General features: G+C 32.1%; 1 long non-coding RNA gene across 1 annotated transcript; it reads left to right on the top strand.

Annotated features, from left to right (window-relative positions):
• The first annotated feature begins 511 nt into the window (after nucleotides 1–511).
• Nucleotides 512–6,382, top strand: LOC114288504 (uncharacterized). Its single transcript, XR_003638294.2, has 4 exons — nucleotides 512–912; nucleotides 2,777–2,872; nucleotides 5,423–5,586; nucleotides 6,008–6,382. It is a non-coding gene; the product is annotated as an uncharacterized LOC114288504 (long non-coding RNA).
• Nucleotides 6,383–7,612: the final 1,230 nt, after the last annotated feature.

Here is a 7,612-nt window from a genome sequence, read left to right as displayed (position 1 = left end):
TTTTATATCCAGTGATCGAACAACCATAGGAGTACTCAAAAGAAGAGCTTTATCTATATAAAAGCTCTTTAAGACCTTTTGTGTATATGTTCATTAATGTGCAAGAATCCCATTTGACCGGTGTTCGATTTGTAGGCCAAGACAAAAAAAAATAAAAAATAAAAATTACCATGATCTTTCATTCACTACTAGAAAAAGGGGCATTGGACGCGGAACAATTGGTGACGGTTTAAATGCCGTCGCAAAAAGCAAACTTTTGCGACGGCAGTTAATGACATCGCAAGATTATTTTTTTTGTGACGGAAAAACTAAGCCATTGAAAAAAAGTAAGGTTATATGCGACGGTACATTAAACGTTACAAAATTTTCCTGTCCTTATTTTTATTTTTTGCGGCGCTCTTTTGGCAATCTGTCGCAAAAGTTTATTTTTTTGCCCATTCATTCGCGATGAGCCTTACATCGTCGCAAATGGTAATTCCTTAATTCGCGCCAAACCCCCCTCCCACTCTCCCTCTTTCCCCATTTTCCCAAACTCTCTGTAATCTCTTGGGATAAAAAAAATAAAAAAATAAAAAAATAAAAAAAACCTTCAATATTCTACCCTAATCTCACTACTCTCTCCCTCCCTCTCACCCAGTCGTCACTCTATCTGTCTTTGGCCGCCATTGAAGTTTAAGCTTTGAGCTTCAACCGAGTAAGATCAGTTGGTTTTTGGCATTATCGACCTGAAATAGAGATAGATCAGTTGATTTTCCGCGTCAACCGCTGCATAGAAAACGAAGAGAAAGGAAGGGACGAGAGACTCAGCGAAGAATAACACTTCCTCCCTTAAATCAGGTTTGGAGATTCAAACTAGGGTTTTGATTCGGGGATCTCAGAGGAAAAAAATCATTGGGGATTTCAATTGGAAAGGTAGGGTTTTGATTAAGAACTGACAAAATTAGTTTTTTATGTTGTGGAATTGGGTTTTTTTTTTTTTTTTTTTTTTTTGCTTCAATGTGAGTTGGTAAAAGTTGAAATCTTTGAATCTTGTGAAATTGGTTTCGTTTTTGTTCCTCATTTTTAATTTTTCTTTCTGGTTCTAGGAAACATGGTTTTGGATTTGTTCATTTTTGCTAGTTTTTTTTGTTTATTATTTGATTTTTTATTGTTTTTTCTTTTGATTTTTCCTCCCATTTTTGGTTCTTTCTTGTTTAACTTTTGAAGGAAAAATGTTTTGGTTTTGTTCATTTTTGTTACTAGTTTTTTTTTTTTTTCAATTATTATTTGATTTTCTGATTGCTTTCTTTTGAATTTTTCCCTTTTTTTGTTCGTTCTTGTTTTTTCGTTTTTGTTTTTGGTTTTTATTTTTTATTTTTTTCCCCTCCCGAGAAGTAAATTAGCAAGTGTTAAGTGGAAGTTTGGTTTGATTTTGTGTTCTCTTTTGATCCCTTCTTTCCTTTTGTCCTTCATCATATCTTCTCTCTAAAATCCTAAATTGCTTTCATTTTTTTTTTTTGGCTGGTTTTTTTATTTTATTTATATAAACCTGAGATTTATGCAGAAGCTTATGAGGCATCAGATGTGTATCCTTTTGTAGATTTAATTTGTTATTTTTTCCTAAGAGAAAGTGTAGAGTTGGGTTCAATACTATGTGTATCTCTGTTTCTTTTTTTATTTTCTGTTATTTTCTTTCATAAAATGGATAGTTTTGGGGGGAATTAACAGTTCAGTGTATAGTTGTAAAAACAATTTCAAATTAGTGATAAACTTTACAAATTTTACTAATTGAAATGACTTTTCCATGAGTTAGTAATTTCTTCAGGGAAAAAACACTGATTTATTAATTCCCCTATTTTTTTATTTTTTATTTATTTATTGTTATCTCTCAACTCCTCTCTCTAATACTTATGAAGGCGTCTTCAATCATGGAGATAGAGTGTGTGTTGCAGTTTCCACAATACCATGTGGATCATTGCCCCTAAAAGAGCCTACGTTTAGGAGAGGATGTATCACTTCAGATCCCTAAGATATCAAATGCGTTTTTTAAATTCAAATGTCTCCAGTGTTTTTAGAATTCTATGCTTGTGTTGTTTGATCTGCAAGTAGAACCGATAAAAATTAAAGTAAAAATAAAAAAGAGAGAATTTTTCTATAAATCTTAGTTCTAGACGAATTTTAAACATAATCTGGTCTATATTGCATCTCTAGAGGAAATTTTACAACTTTTAAAAATATGGGCATAATTTCTTCTCTCATGATATCATTCTTTTTATTTTTTATTTTTAATATTCTAATGTTCTTAATTTTGGATATTTAGAATATAGCTTAGTTGCATCAAGCCCTTTTTTCTTTGTCAAACCTTCAAAAAAAAAAAAAAAAACCTCTTTAGATTTTTAATATATTTTGACCCACATAATCTGATTTGCTTTTGGAATTGAATCAACTGCGTTATTGGTAACCACTGGAAATAAGAACCTCAAAATAAAATTGGTGGGTATTGAATTAACTCAAAATTAAACATGATCACAATTGCCGTAATAGTTTAAGTAGAGACTTTGGGCAAATTATAACCACTTTTCTTGTATACTCTTTTGTTATGAACCTACTTAAAGTTCAAATTCTTGGTAACTGGTGAATTAGGTGTTTGAATAAATTGGTATTGTTCATCAAATGTTCTATGGGTCTTTTGATTTTTTTGTTTTCAGAGGCTCTTTGTTTTGATTCACATTTGTCTCTGATTTTCCCGACAATGAAGAAACTCTAATGCCTATTTTGATATTTTAACTTATTGCAGCCTTGAGAATGTCTAATTGGATTTAGCAGTGAAGATGACATTATTTCTTCCAAGAGCTCTTGTTCGAAATACTTGAGCTTGCCACCATTCACATCAGTAGGAAGCTTCTTGCTTAATTTTATGATAATATAATTTTGGAGAAGTGGTAATAGAGAAGTTATGCCTTGCATTTAGACATCTCTGAGTATTTATGAATAATCTGGAAACTGTTTAATGTATTAATAAAATCAATATGTCATTTTTATTTAATCTTTACCTCTTTTTTTTTTTTTTTTTTTTTTTTTTCTAGTTTGTAGATATGACAATTTTTATGGATTGTTCTGAAATTTTCTTCTTTTATACTTAAATGGACGCTAAATGTATATTTGTTCCAACTTCAATTCGTTAATCATAAGTGTATTTTAAGTTTATCTAAAATAGCTTTGTTAAAATAGCTATTGCTACATGTGTTTGATTGACTTTATTGAATGTGCAGGGTGATCTTGTATACTTTAAAGAGACAATTATTTATGTTAATTGTTTTACCAGCAATCAAGATCTTATGAGGAAAACTATTGATCAAATGAGATGTTTAATATAGTTCACAATCCGAATTCTAAATGCTTGTCTGTGTTGCCATCATATCTACAAATCTTATAATTGTGTGGGACTTGCATCACTACTACTACATTTATTAAACAGAACAAAATACTTGAATTTTTTTCCTTTTTTTTTTTTTTTTTTTTCTCTGGTCTCATTTCTGATTTTTTGTGCTGAGAATATTTCTTATACATAGTTTTTGGCTAAAATCACCCATATAGTGTACATATGAGAACACTAGACCACTGAGGCATCCAGATATATCTGCATATACAAATAGATTAAGTACCTAATTCAATTTCAGAATGATCAATCTAAAGCCACCAAAATGATCATGCGTCCTTGGCATCATCGTTGCCGCCTATGATTGGTCAGGTTGTTTATTTCGTGATGTCACTGCCTCTCTAGTTGCCAATCTCAGTACTTTTCTCATACTTTTCCTCCTTAATTTCATAACCGGATTATTGATTTTATTTCATTTCATTTATGGGTATAGAATTCATGAGTCTGTTGATAGGATTACAGGAAGCAAATTTCTTAGGTAAAATGGGTACCTCTACTACAGAGTTTTTGTGTTAAAACTCAATTATCCTTGAGTCCTTTTCTTAGGCGTGCTTGTTTTTTACTTTTTTTGGGGGGTTCATTCTCTATCTTCTCTTCTTTTGAGGAGGTGCCTCTTCTCTAATATGCTTTTTATATATCTTGGCAAATTTGTTTCCTATAAAATATTAACTAACTGAGCTGTGAGGTAGCCCAAAAAAGAAATGTACGGTTTAGAAGTAAAAATATTGCCTCTTCTTCCCTTAGTAATATAAGTTGACAAAACTGAAACTACTTAAAATGACCTCATTTCAACTTTTTGGTGTCAGTAGGCTACAATAATACCTTCAAGGATGACAAAAATGAAAATCTCACTGCTTCATGCATAGCAAAAATCCTTTTTTGAGAATTATTTGGCAATATCAAAATGTATCTTCTGATTGAGAACATCTTGAAATAAGCTGGTGAAAATCTAAAAGTAGATATTGATAGTACAAAGAGCAATACGAGGAAAAAGTAAAAGAAATGTGTACTTTCATTTTGAAACAACTTGGTATTATGGCATACCTTTGGGAATTACAGGCAATATTTGCTCCTGAATATGTAATATTTGTGAAGCAACCATCACATGGCTTAATCCTAGCCTATTATGGCTTATCTTTTGGCAACATAAGAGGCAATTACACAACAACTCTGAAACCTATGTAATTCCCCTATTTAGTCCACTAAATCTGAAAGTAATGATTCCTTGACCATCAACTGAAGCCTTTTGTCTAGAGTTTTTGATTGTATTATAATATGGATGTGAGACTGATTTGGGTGTTACTAAGCTTGGTAAGAATCATGAGATAAATGACATAGTTGAGGACATAATTGGGAAAGTATGTGCAGATGTGAGAAAGCTTATGCTTGTTTTGTTACGTTTTTGGTCCAATGAGTGGTAAATTCTTGTGCCACTCTCTCTCAACAAAGTCCCCTGAGTAGTAGTTATCATGGGCATGGCTGTAGTGGACCATAAATGTTTTTAGAGACATATGCATGGGATTAGTGTTTGGTACAACATGATGCATAATAAATTTGCAAATATGGTAGATATGTCAGTTGGTTGGGCTTAATTAAAAAATCTATCCTTCGGTGTCAAATCATTATTTGTTTGCTTGAGGGGTACACAATATTGATCCTATTTGGTGTAGCATGAGCAAATCATTAACTTGAAGTTTTCTCCTTTTCATTTCCCTTAATTTTGCCCCATACCACAAGGAGCAGACTCAATGTCAACTACCTTCTATGTGGTAATCTTTTAAAGCCAGCTTGTGAAGAATCATGGTTGACCCAAATGATTCAACTGTGAAGACAAGCCACAGTACCACCTGGCATGTGTTGAACTAATTAGAACGAGTGAGGAATTGGATCATTTCTAGAACAATTTATGTGTTTTAGTGTCAAATCTTTGAAATAACTTTCTTTTATCAAGCTTTATTTTAGCACCTTGCAATATAATACTGAGGTAGCGTCTTCTACTTGTAGATTTGCGGCAGAGGATTTTCATGGCTTTCAGGAGCAAGTGATGAGTACATCTTCTAGAAGCCATAAAATGGTGGTTCGTGTACAACGCAATGAAGCTGCACTTGCTCCACTTGAGAAGGTCATACTGGCCCAAAAAAGCCACTTACATTTTGCTTACACAGCTGGTATGGCTCATGCACCTGTTTTTAATCTTTTCAATACTTATATCTATTTCTATATAGACATAAGTATCTAAATCATTTGTAAGCTTGTTTTCCGAAGACAATATTTTCAATTTCATTTCATTTTTTTCCAATAACCACACTTGTTCCTTGAAAGGTGATCATTCAGCGTGTACATTATGTTTTTGTGATTTAAGTTTGTTGGGATATGACTATTGACAGCTTAGCAAATGTAGTACAAGTGCATTTAATAAGAAAGTGCCATCTGCAACACTGTAGACTGGTCCAATTTTTAAGCCTAACACTTAGTTGTGGATTTATTTATGCTTAACTTGATTTTGTAGGCAACTATTGATCCTCAATGTTAGGTTTTCTTTTTACTACATTAATTTTGCTAGTTTTTCATGTGCTTCATGGAATGCAGTTGCTTTGCAGGTTATAATTGGCATTCTCATCTCCAAAATGAGCAAAATCACTTTATTTATGGTGACTTGTCAAACTTTATTATGGATTCCTATGAAGAATGTAGTGATCCACCACGTCTTCAGATGCAACGCTTTTGAGTACGCGATGATATCTTCGCATATCGATATTGGAGCTTACTGCTGATATTAAAACAAGCTATAATTTATATGTTTTTTTATTTGTATTGTCAATACTTTTGTTTTGCTTTAGATACAAATATAAGTTCTTGAATATAAAAATTATTAGTATTGTTGGAAGATATTTTATATATTTTTGTAAAGAATATTTGGTTGACAATTGTTACAAGGTACATATATACGTATGATTTTGTGAATGTGAATGTGGATGCGGATGTGTGTGGATGTGAATGTATTTTATTTTAGAAAATATTAATAATTTATACAAGGAATTAATAAATAAAATATATATTGGTTTTATGAAAATAATTGTATTGCAGCAATAATAAACCGTCGCTAATGTAATCATCATTTCATTACATTTTATTAGCGACGGGTTAACCTGTCGCGTATACATATTATACATATTAGTTCAAATCTTTAGCGACGGTTTAAATTGTCGCAAATATGGTATTAGTTTAATTTTACTTTTTTGCGACGTTTTAGACCATCGCTAATAATTTCATGACGGTTTAAACTGTCGCAAATATGATATTACTTTAATTCTACTCTTTTTGCGATGTTTTAGACCGTCATTAATAATACTTTTCGCGACATCAAACACCGTTGCTAAAAATGTTTTGGCGACAGCAACCACTAAAAGTGAAGGTTTTTTTCCTTTTTTGTGTCAAGTTAAATTGTCGCAAAAACCATTGATTAACCGTCGCTACAAGAAAGCGACGGTTTGTAACCGTCGCAAATACTTTTTGTCACGCCCCCTTCCGCCACCCCCTATTTCCAGTTGCTACCCCATCGCAAAAAGTTTTTTGCGACGATATGTGAACCTTTTGCGACGTTTACGACAGTCGCAAAAGTTTCGATTTTTATTAGTGATTTCAAATTCATTCTTTAAATATTTCACAATTTTTGTAAGCTCTTTTGGAGTTCCTATAAGATTCAAATCATCAATACATACTACAACAATTGCAAATTTGAATTCTGATTTCTTAATAAAAATGCATGGGCAAATTGCCACATGTGTCTAGATTGTTTCATCCCGTATAGAGATCTTTATAACTTGATTGAATAAACACTTATGGGTTTTAAATTAGATGCTTCTGGCATTTTAAATCCTTTAAGGACTTTCATATATATATATATATATATATTACTATCTAGTGATCCATATAAATATGCCATAACTATATCCATTAGACGCATGTCTAAATTTCTGTGATTACCAAGCTAATCAAGAATCTGAATGTAATTGCATCAATTACGGGTGAATATGTTTCCTCATAATCAATACCAAGTCTCTGCAAGAAACCTTACGCAACAAGTCGTGCTTTATATCTTACAATTTTATTTTGCTCATTGCGTTTTCGAACAAACACCCATTTATATCCCACAAGTTGTATCCTTTCAGGGGTTTGGACTACAGATCCAAA

This window comes from Camellia sinensis, unplaced genomic scaffold (genome assembly GCF_055761805.1).
Source record: "Camellia sinensis isolate YWXY unplaced genomic scaffold, ASM5576180v1 Unanchor1, whole genome shotgun sequence".
Classification (NCBI taxonomy): domain Eukaryota; kingdom Viridiplantae; phylum Streptophyta; class Magnoliopsida; order Ericales; family Theaceae; genus Camellia; species Camellia sinensis.
This window is presented reverse-complemented; position numbering and strand designations above follow the sequence as displayed.